Here is a 12,042-nt window from a genome sequence, read left to right on the forward strand (position 1 = left end):
CTGAAAACCATGCAGAATGTATTGTTTTGACCACACACACTGCATTTAAATCCTTGATCATCTGTGGTGCCGTGCTCCAGCAAATGAACAAAGGCGTTGAGAACAAAGTAAAGAAAATTATAGATTTTAATTATAAAGCTTTGTATAATAGTTATGGTAAGAATAGACATAAAGTATTCAAGGTAATTTTGTACGGGTAATCATAGTCTTTATTACTTACCCAATTCCTGTCTTTGGGGAAAGGATTGCTTCCATATTATGATTTTAATACTTGAACTATAATTGCTTGTTATTACAAGGCTATTAATAACTATTCCTTATAGAAAGTGTTAGATTAATAAAAATGGTACAGTTATGAGCAGAGAATTCAAGACATTTAATTTGTGTCTCAGCTACATGCTATTCTTGGTAGAAACTCCCAGTGTGTTTTTACTATTAAAAATGTGGGTCTGATCTAGGCTGCCCAAGCTGTTGTTATTGAAAAATACAAGCAGCCGTACCATATTTATATTTGTCCCCCTAGCCCCAATTTCATTTTTATCAGTCACACGGGTAAATAGTGTAGGGTTGATTAGGTGGGATTTGCCTTCATTGCCTATTCTCCATCACTGCTTTTTAGCACACACACACAAAAAAACAGTTGGGTGACTGGACAGTCACAGATTAGTCCTAAAGTGTGCACTTCAGATCTTAAACTGGTTTATAAGGTTTTAAATAGGAGTATATGGAAAACCATGCATGTCTTCCCTTTGGCACATTAGACAGTGAGAAGAATAATATACACTTCCCTGAGCATCTGAGGCAAAGAGTGGAGGCAGGGAATGGGGAAAGGATAACAGGTTCTAGATGTACATAAATGCTTTTTGTAGCATAAATTCATTAGTTTATTTAGACATGGGCCTATTAGGCATTCAGGGCTTATCCAGTGACTCTTTTCTATGCAATGGGGTTTTCCTGTTGTTTTTAGTGCTAAGCAGGGATTCTCCCACTGTGAAGGTTTGCCAGCAGAGCCAGCCATCATTTCCCTTATCTACCACCTGTCCTACTGCCTGCTGCTTCTTTTTCTTGTTTTTTTAAAGAACACTTTTTGATTGCTCTGCTAGCCAAGTATAGGAGGAACTGCTGTTTGATGGGTTGGAGAAGGTGAGAAGGGTGAGCAAAGCCACTGTAGGCTCAGCAGGAATGTAGGAGTGGGTAACAAATCTGGTACACTAGATAATAGTCCACTGCTCGTGTGGAGGAGTGGGGAATCAAACCTGGTTCTCCAGATTAGAGTCTACCTGCTCTTAACCACTACACCATGCTGGCACTTATTGAAGAGAATGGAAAAATTGCACTTAAAGAAGTTTTGGAAGCTGCAGGGCTTCTCTGATATGCCTCGCAGTGAGTTTTGGAGGGGAAAAATGCATACACAACCAAGAATCTACCCCAAAGGGAATGTACACTCACCACAAGCGCATAATATGCCTTGGATTCCTTACTTCTCTTCTCACGAAGAAGCCAAAGCAACTTGCAAAATTGAAAAAGAGAAGCTTTTTCTGAATTTCTGTTGCATGGAGCTAATGTACAGTTTTGAAATGTTATCTCCTTTGAGTTTACTAATCAAAAGAACAAATATTGATCTAATAAATAATAAATTATGCAGTCACTCTTGTATTTGCCTATGTCAGTACTTACTTGTATAACCCCTCACCAACTTGCAACTTATGGTATTCCTTGTACTTACTTTGCTGTTTGCAATCCAGTCTAGTTTTCTTTTTTCAGAAATCATGCTGTTGACTTGCCCAAAGAAAACATCTGCAATTAGGAACAGGGATTGACAGGATTTTTCACACAAATACTTAGTTCTCCACTGAGTTTCTCAGGCCCTCTGTTTTTTAAAATATCTAGAATAGATTTCATACATGTAGCTCTGTGTATCTTAGATGAGTTCTTATTGGTAAGGGGAGGGGTTTAGGTATATGAGCAATTCTGGAGTTGAGCACTTTTTGCCCTCACCAATCCCTGACCTCAGTTTGCCAGGTCTCCTAAGCTCCCAGCAAAGATTACCTTTGCCTGCTGCCACCTGAAAGGACAGCAGGACCAAATGACAGCCATTTGAAGGGGCATGGCTACATCACAATGGCAAACAACATTACTTCCAGCAAAAATCAGAAGTGATGCCATAGGGTGCATGAGAGTAGCAGTGGTGTGGTGGTTAAGAGCAGGTGCACTCTAATCTGGAGAACCAGGTTTGATTCTTTGCTCTGCCACTTCAGCTGTGGAGGCTTATCTGGGGAGCTAGATTAGCCTGTGCACTCCAACACACACCAGCTGGGTGACCTTGGGCTAGTCACAGTTCTTTCGAGCTCTCTCAGCCCCACCCACCTCACAGGGTATTTGTTGCGGGGAGGGGAAGGGAAAGGAGATTGTAAACCCCTTTGAGTCTTCTTATACGAGAGAAAGGGGGGGGGAGCATAAGTCCAAACTCTTCTTCTTTTGGAATTGTTCTAAGTTTTTTTCAAAATTTAGATGTTCCATGATGTCACTTCCAGTTTTTGCCAGAACTGATGTCAGTTCGCTGCCATGATGCTGGTGCACCAGTCCTCATCCCAATATGCTCCTGGACGAGCAATTGTACTCACAACAGAAGACAGAGAAATTAGAAGAATGGAAATTCTATTTATCCTGGTACTGTCCTTGCTGAGGTTGCCAGTTTGGTGCATTTTTGGGGATTCGGGGGCAGTGCCTGAGGAGGACAGAGGTTGGGGAAGAAGCTCAGTGGAGAGGTGATGCCATGCAGTCTGGCCTCTGAAGCTGCCATTTACTCCAGGAGAACGGATCACCCAGGGATTAGTTATAATTCCAGAGGAACTCCACCTTGAAGTTGATACGCTTGCATCCTCTCCACCTCCAATCAACAGACACATGGTCAAAAGAATAACTGCCAAACAAATAGTCCTTTCTCCGTAAACTGTGCAGTTAACCTTCACAATGTTCATAGTTCCAGCACAGACAAAGGATTACCTTTGTCTGTGCTGGAACTATGAACATTGTGAAGGTTAACTCTCCCCTTCCCCGCACAGTACTCCTAATATTTTCTTTTCTAGAAACAGTTTTATCTGGGGGTGGGGGGAATCAAAGCAAGATTATTGTTCATATAACCTGCTCATTTAATTTGTTTAACATATTTTGAAGGAGGAAGTGCTAGAGACATTCAGCTAAGAATAGTTTCTGCTAAGTGGCATTACCATGATTTTTTCACAAGGCCTGTCCTTCAATCATTTAATTAGGGTTTGAAGGATATCACTGATAATCATCACATTTGGCACTTGTGGCACACCGAGTCTTTCACTGAAGGATCTCAAAGTGCTTTCTAAGCCTGAATGAAAGGCGACGCAGATCAGACATATTGCACAGTTAATAATTCTCCTGTAGAAAACAGGTGTGGTGTGCTTCTCGAACGAAAAGGGACTGTTGCTAACCGGAAAGTACAAGGAAATATGGACCATCCACCCCTCTGGAAGATGACATAGGGAGCCATCCTACTCAGAAGTAAATTCCATTTTAGTAAAGATAGCCTATTCTAGGGAAGCTTTCTTAGGATTACAATCATACTCAGTGAATGGCTGCAAATGGAGCAGAAATACAGGCTTGAACCTACTTCATGATGGATTATCCTCAGAGCAAACTTGGCAAACTACCAGTGATTTTTCCCACTAGGTCCTTCAGATGGGTCCACCATACTGATGATAAGAGACAGGTGCACCAACGATGGGATAAGCTGTTTATAATGTGATAAGCTGTAAAAAAAATTGACTCATTCACACCATGTAATGGTTTGTGATGAAATTCATGGATAGTTTGGTCTTGAGCCTGGATGTGTATGAGAGGGATGTTTTATATTGCAATCTTTTAGTCTTGTTAGTGAACCTGTGGGGAAAAAACCCAGAGAGAAATATAATTAGTCTATTATATTATGTATACTTCTTGTACCTGTATAAATACTTATTAGTGATAAGGCTACTTTGTTGTGTAGGAACCTTAAGCGATTGGTGCAGAATGGTTATTAGGTTAACCTTCAGATGGAGTCTGAAGCTCTCCACATGACAGAGATCACAACAGAGATCATGACAGAGGTAAGCTGGCTGCTTTGGAGGTAGACGCTATGGTATTATGTCCCTCTGAGGTCCTTCCCCTCCCCAAACTCTGACCTCCTCAGACTCCACCCCCAAATCTCAAGGAAGTTTCCAAGACAGAGTTGGCAACCCTATCAGGTCTCATAGTTGCTATTTCCTTTTAGTTATCAGCCATTTAATACACATTTTATGTACCGTGTTTCCCCGAAAATAAAACAGAGTCTTATATTAATTTTTGCTCCCAACGATGCGCTATGACTTATTTTCAGGGGATGTTTTATTTTTCCGCTCCACAGCTGCATGCTCTGGTTGACGGGCATGCTTCCAAACAAAAACTTTGCTACGTTTTACTTTCGGGGGATGCTTTATATTTATCACTTCAGCAAAACCTCTACTACGTTTTATTTTCAGGGAATGTCTTATTTTCGGGGAAACAGGGTATCTATACATACAATCTACAACAGTTATACAAATCACTAGCAGCAAAGCCCATTGCGAGGGGAGATGCGACAGACCCTAGCAAAGGGTGGAAGAGGAAGTGTAACCCCCATGCTCAGAATGGGTTGACCCAGTAAGGGGTGGAGACTCAAAGTAGCAAGAGTCTGCAGACCTCATGAGGTTGGAAGAAGCAAGGCTACCAGGCTGGGACCTTGATTGATTTTATTAAGCCCTTAACACCTTGTTTAAGGTAACTGCAATGTTGTTGGGAACTAGTGGGGAGGGAGTTTATTTTTTGCTATATTGTACATGTTAGAATTTATTGTTTCAGGGTTTCTTTTTGTGGTTGTAATGGGTGAGAGTTCTCCTGGAAACCTTCATCATGTTGACTCCTGTTCATCAAGCCCTTGGAGTCTTCAGGAGCCAACCCACTTGCAAAGAAGAATTGGACTTGGCAGTAGACTGTCAATATAAGGACTTGAAAATGCAACCTGAACAGGACCTTGATGTTAAATGTTGATGTTATATGTTAAGAAAGTAAACCATTTTGTTTTTAAAATTTGTTGTTGCAAACTCATTCCAAGTTCTGCTCCACAGAACCCACAGATAGAGGTTACAGAAGCATCTCCCCCAACAATGGGCTTTAGTGGGACTGAAGCAGCCCCCCAACTTTGGTAGGGGTCCATCCCAAAGCAATGGAGACTAGCAGAGACCCAGAACATCTGGGTCTGGGTCTGTGGCTCAGGGGTGGTAGAGGTATGGCTTGGGATTAGTGAAGACAGGGGGAGGATGGAGAGGAGTGGTTTGAAGTGGGGGGAAGGGCAGCAAGGTGAGGGTTGGGTAGAGGAGGATGGAACAGAGTGGCTTGGGGTGGCAGGAGGTTTGAAAGGGGAGGCTTGGGGTGGCAGATTGGGAGAGGGTGGAATGGTGAGGCTTCAGGTGGGGGAAGATGGCAAGGTGAGGGTTCTGGTGGGGCAGGGTGGCGAGGTGATGGTTGGAGGAGGGTAGAATGGGATAAGGGAAGGGTTGGAAGGTGTGACTAGGAGTGGGTGGAGAGTTGGAAGATGAGTATGAGAGTTGGGGCGGGTTGGAAGGCTAGTATCAGGGTGATGGGAAGGTAGCAAGGTGAGGCTTGGGGTGGAAGAGGGTTGAAAGGTAAGGCCTGGGGTGTCAGGATGGTTGGAAGGTGAGAGGGTGGAGGAGGTTGGCAAGGTGTGGCTTGGGGTGGCATAGGGTGGGAGAAGGTAGACAGTTGAGGCTTCAGTGGGGGAGGATTGGAAAGTGTGGCTAGGAGTGAGGGGAGGGGTTGGAGGTGAGTATTAGTGTGGAGAGGGTGGAAATGTGAGGTTTAAGGTGGGGGAGGGTTGAAAGGTATAGTCAGAGGTGGGGAAGGGTGGCAAGGTGAGTTTTGAGGTGGGGTGGCAAGGTGAGGCTTGGGGTGGTGGAAAGGGGAATTTAGATGGTTGGGATGAGAGGGGGAGGCAAGGAAGTTTGGTTTGGGGTGGAATGATGTGGGGGGGTTGCTGGGTCTCTGCTAGTCTCCATTGCTTTGGGAGTTGGGAGGGCAAGGTTGGGGGGTTCTGGGCCCTCTGCGGGCCTGGCATTGTTTTGGGGGGTGAGGGGGTGAGGCGGGGGCTTTGCTGGGCCTTTGCCAGTCTAGCATTGCTTTGGAAGGTGGGAGGGTGAGAGAGGGTTGCTGGACCCTCTGCAGGCCCAGCTTTGCTTTTGGGGTTGGGAAGCGGCAGGGCTTTGCTGGGCCTCTGTGGACCCAGGTGCCATGCCACGGATCTGCTGTTCTGTTGCCCCAGCTGGCTCTTGGGGGTGGTGGGGAAGTGGGAATGCCTCTGCAAGCCCCAGAGCAGCAGCACCAAGGTGCCACTGCTCCACAGGCATGGAAGAAATCGAATGTTGGTACAACGAATGCTCCACCAGTGGGAGAGGAGGACTCACTCCTGCTCCCCCATTGGTGGAGGGTTCGTCATTGGAACATTCGAATTCTTAGCATTTGATTGTTTAGGACGTGCAGATAACTCTATTATTTCATTTCCAAATAACACTGTGTCCATTTTACAGCAAATGTTTTGTGCAAAGAACCAGGAATGCAAAAATAAGAACTTACAGGCTCTGTTCATACAAGGAGGAAGCAAAACTGAAACTTTTTTTTGTTGCTGGAACAGCAGGGATAAGACATGCAAAAACATCTGTACTCAAAAGAGCACAGGTAACAGAAGAAATGACGGTCTCAAGAGCAAGCAATAGATAAAGACTCTACCAACTGTCTGGAGGATCAGATAAAGTGATGTGGCAGACTAATAAGAACCAGTCAATAGTAAGCTCTAAGCTAAATAGCCTTTATTCTGCCATTCCTCTGAGGAGCATCAGTAAAGAATCTGCCTTGTTCTGAATCAGATGTCTAGACTAGGACTGTCAACCCTAGCAGTCAGAACAGCATCTGTTCTACAGTGGATAATTAATGAATTAATCACATTCATACTCTACTTTTCTTCCATCACGGAACTCAATGCCCCATACATGGGATTTCCAGGAAGTCTCCAATTCAGGCACAATTCAGCTAATCAGTGGCCCTTTCCCCACTTCAAAAGTGAAAGTGGAGGGGACTTCTGCTCTGTGTTCGGCGCGCGGTTTCAAAAAGGTGTACTTCCGACCAGGATCCGAAATGACGCGCGCTGAGGGATGGGAGGAGTGGCAGAATCGAGGTGACTGCGTTGTCGCTGCGTTGTCACTGCTGGTGTAGTGGGGAGTGCTGCAGGACCCTGGGGTATTTGCCGTGAGGAGCGTGCATCTAATGGGTGGGGAATCGATCAGTCAAAGCCGGCAAAAGTAACTCTTGGCCACAGTTGCTACCTGTTTATCCAGCAGTAAACTTGAGTCCAAGAGCACCCCAAGTCTACAGACCTGTTCCTTCCAGGGAGTGCAACCCCATCCAGAACAAGTGACATCTTATATCCTGGTTAAGATTTCATCAGCAGCATTCTTGTTTTGTAATAATTAAGCTTCAGTTTATTAGCTCGCATCCATTCCAACACTATGTCCAAGCCTTGGTTCAGGGCTTTTACAGACTCCCTCAGATCAGCTGGAAGCACAAGACAGAGCTGAATGCCATCTGCATATTGATGATAACCTAGTCCATATTTCCAGATGACATCACCTGGAGGTTTCAGATAGACATTAAACAGCATAGGTGAAAAGATAGAACATTGCAGAACTTCACAGGCCAAGGGGCTAAGTAGCATTCACCCATACTACCTTCTGAAAACTACCCTCCAAGTAAGAACTGAACCACCACCGAATGGTAACTCCCAATTGCAGACCAGATAGGTGTCTCAGAAGAATGCCATGATCAATGGTATTTAAAGCTGCTGAGAAGTCCAGGAGAATCAACACAGTCACATAACATCTGTTCATCTCCCACCGCAAGTCATCCACTCAGGCAACCAAGCCTGTTTCAGTCCTATAAAAAAGGCCTAAAACCATATTGGAAAGGCTTTAAACAATTTGCCTCTCCCAGGAAAGCCTGAAACTGTCCAGCCATGACCCATTAAATCAAGAATGAAACATTTTTTATGGTTGACAGTTATTGAGATCTCCTGGATCCAGAGTATGTAAAAGTTAGTTAACTAAAGCTGGCCATAGCCAGGCTACCCCATTTAGTGTGGTGTCTGCTGCTACCAGGTCTGATTGGGTCACCGGGCCACTGCCAAGCCAGGCCCACCTGCACAGAGGGGAACCTGCAAGGACATCTGGGGGCACTTCACTTTCCCGTGTATTCCCCTCCTCATCTGCTTTCCTTCTTCCTGGCAACCTCACATCATATCTTCACATCACACCCTCACCTTTTCCTGCTTCATCCTTCCTTCCTTCCTTCCTTCCTTCCTTCCTTCCTTCCTTCCTTCCTTCCTTCCTTCCTTCCTTCCTTCCTTCCTTCCTTCCTTCCTTCCTTCCTTCCTTCCCTCCCTCCCTCCCTCCCTCCCTCCCTCCCTCCCTCCCTCCCACCAACCTACCTACCTACCTACCTGTTTTATCTACTCCACATCTTCAACTATATTGCCCATTTATTTCATTTATTTCACTTTTCTCCACAACGGGTATTCAAAGCAACTTACATTATTCTCCTCTCCTCCAATGGATCCTCGGAATAACCGTCAGAAGTAGATTAGACTGACAGTGACTGGCTCAAGGTCACCCAGTCAATTACCACGGGGATTCAAACTTGGGTCTCTTAGACCTTGGTTTGAAACTGTGGTTCTCTGTGCATGTACCTGCATGCACGCACGCACGCACGCACACACGCACACACACACTCCAACTAGGTTTCGCCAGTCTTCCTTCCACTGTTAACCTTTCCTTCTTGTTTCAGATGGGGTGAGAGGGAAAAGTTAACTGCTCTCAAGTCTTGTTTTACCCTGACTAGCCAAGTTTCTTGACCCTAGAGCCTCCTAGCCTGTATCATCCATGGCCTTCAGGGGATTCTCCCATTTTAAAGCTCTTTCCCTGCCACCTCTTTACTCTGAGCTCCAATACCCACTGGAGGTGGGCGCCTAATCCCTTCCCTGGCTTCAGCCCCTGGTCTGCCCAACCAGTCACTTGCCCAGCAGATGTTACTGGGCAGACCCAGAGGCTCTCCAGCTGTTCCATCTCTCTAGAAGCCTAGCTGACTACCAGGCTGCTCAGGCCTTGCCTTTGGAGGCATCAGTAGCTCCCCCAGGGGAGCCACTGCATGCCCTGCCCTTCCTTTCTGCACTGGGCTCTGTTCTCCGCGGCCACTGGATTTCAGCAGCTGACATCAGCCCCAGCTGCCTTTTTTGGGCTTCTGCCATAGTAAAACTTGTTGGCTGTGATTTTTTTTACCCAGTTCATCAGCTTTCAGCTGGGGCAGTATCCTAGCTCCAGCTTCCAGCAGTGTGCAAGTAAGTACTGGGTAACTCTCCCTTTCTTCCTGCTTAAACAGTGGCATTACTGTTGTGGTTGCTTAGTAACCTCCACAATGGACACTGAGATCTCCTTTTCTTAAAGGTACAGGAGCAGCTTCTTTTATTTTAGAGTTTTTAATTTCCCCAATGTATTTGTGTTTAGATTTCAGATTTTTTCTGCAAACCTGAGACTTTTCTTAGGTTTCTAGAAAAAACTGATTAGACTGTTCATGGCTCAATCTATAGATTTAAATATTCACAGATGTGGTCCCTAGAGAATTAGATATATTAATATCTGGAGGTGCATAGTGAAGTAGGAGTTGGAGACACAGCAAAAGTATGCAAAGATAAATGAAAAGCAATCATACTTTGTTAAAGTAGAATCAAACAGAATCTTATTCTCAAATACTTTCTCCTAAAACAGATGGCTAGCAAACCTAGCTTCAAGGATAAGAATGGATTTTTGTCCTGGGGATGTCCCTGGTGTGGTCTCACAGGAGACACTAACAAGAGTATAATATTCCTTACAAGGCCATGAGAGAACAAAGAAACTGGAAGAGGGGAGAGAGGCAAAGGTATAATAGGAATTCGCAGCTTACTGTCAGACAACAAGAAGTACACCTCTTTGGTTAAATAGAGAACACATTCTGATTCCAATATGGAGAGAGACATAGTGCCCTCAAGTGTCCAAAACTTACAGAAAAGCTTTAGTCTAACAAAAGAGCTACTAGTCTAACATGGCTCCTGAGCCTCTATCACTGAGGTAGTGTCAAAAACATCTACATGAGGCTCTGCCAAGCCTCCAGTCAGGATTGGGTGTCCCCAGCTCCCTGATCCCATTGCCTGCTGCCACACTGAGGCCTTTTCTGCATGAGTTGTTTACAGTGAATCTTTTTGCTAAGTGCTACAATTTTCTTTTTTTCCTCTACTAGGTACGAGAAATGTTTTCCCTTCACCTTTTCTCTGTTGTTTTCCTGAGCACTTTTATCATGACTTTTTTCCTACCAGTTTCTGAGCCAAACTTCCCTTGGGCATGTAATCATGTTGAAACGGACCTTATTCCCCCCCCCCCCCATCAAACACCTGCCCCTTATCCATGTCCCCCTGTAGCTGACCAATGTCTCCTTCAGTCATTTTCTCTTTCCTCTCATCCTCCAGTTTCAAAGACATTTTTAAAAAATTCTTTGTCATATCAAACTAGTGGTGTAACGTTAAGATGAAGATATACTGTGTCCACAGTTAGAAGCAAGTGAAATTGACAAGGGAAGTTGCCTTTCCAGGAGAAAACTGAAAGTGAACTGCCGCAGTTTATAATTGTACATTACTGCAACTCTAATTAGGCTGAAAAATGTGTTTTGGAGGGGTGGGGGTAGGTGTTTCTGTTCTTTTAGGTAATGGCAGCTGTTCCAGATGAGGGTCTTTTTGCATCTGTGTGGATAGTTCTCAATGGTAAAAATAGAAACTGAGACTTTTTTTAAAAAAATTGTGGCTTCCATGTAATTGTTCAGTAATGCTACTGCACCTGTGCAAAAGAGAAAGGGTTCTTTTGCATCACAGATGACATCTCACCACCATTATTAGGAATAATACAATTTCAGCAGTAGTTTGCGGAATGTATGCAACTGAAGATTAAAAGGGAAAAACCATAGGGGAAATGGAGGTGTGCAAAATGTTTTCACAGAAAATGTTTCCTAGACACAAAGTTTCCTAGACCACTGAGAAAATTTGTGGAAAGCCATGCATAAGGAATAGGCCTGAGTAGTGGTGGTAGAAAAAAATGAAAACTATGATGCCAGTGTCATTTAACTTCCAATAAAAATGAAAAAGCAGAAGTGACATAGGGTAGCTCTAGGATTCCAAATTGCCATAAACTATGGTTTTACTATTCCTATCTATGTCACTTCCTTTTTTAAATGATATAGTGCCATAGGTAGCATCATGCTGCCCATCCCAAATCCCCATCCTTAGCCCTTACACAGTTGCCAAGACTCTGCCTGATAACCGTTGATCTTGGTGACTCCCTAGCAGTCAGATGAAACAATGTTGACATTTATAGACCACAGATCTAACCAGTGGTGGGATTCAGCAGGTTCGCACCACTTCGGCAGAACCGATTGTTAAAATGGTGCTTGTAAACAACTAGTTGTTAAATTAGTTGAATCCCACCACTGGAACAGGTTGTTAAATTATTTGAATCCCACCACTGGATCTAACCTACTGAAAGGCTTTTCCATGTACAGTGTGCTGAGACAGGTCAGAAACAATGGCCCTTTCTGCACAGCTCATTCATATCAAGGTACACTTGTTATGAATGAACCCGTTTCCCCCTCTCCTCTTCCTTCACCCATTAAGGAAGTGGCAGCAAATGCTGCTGCTCCTTTGCACAGGGGTGCTTTTTTTCTTCCCAGGATACAGGTGTAGTTATGAAGATCTAGGGGGCCTCCACAGCCACTCAAATTGAGAGGGGTAGGGGATTGGATGCTTTTTGCTGCCATAGTTTGCACAGGCAAATAGGAAGTGTTTGAAATCCAAGTTACAGGGAAAAGATTGCTTGT

Source organism: Sphaerodactylus townsendi, linkage group LG07, assembly GCF_021028975.2.
Source record: "Sphaerodactylus townsendi isolate TG3544 linkage group LG07, MPM_Stown_v2.3, whole genome shotgun sequence".
In the NCBI taxonomy this organism is placed as follows: Eukaryota; Metazoa; Chordata; class Lepidosauria; order Squamata; family Sphaerodactylidae; genus Sphaerodactylus; species Sphaerodactylus townsendi.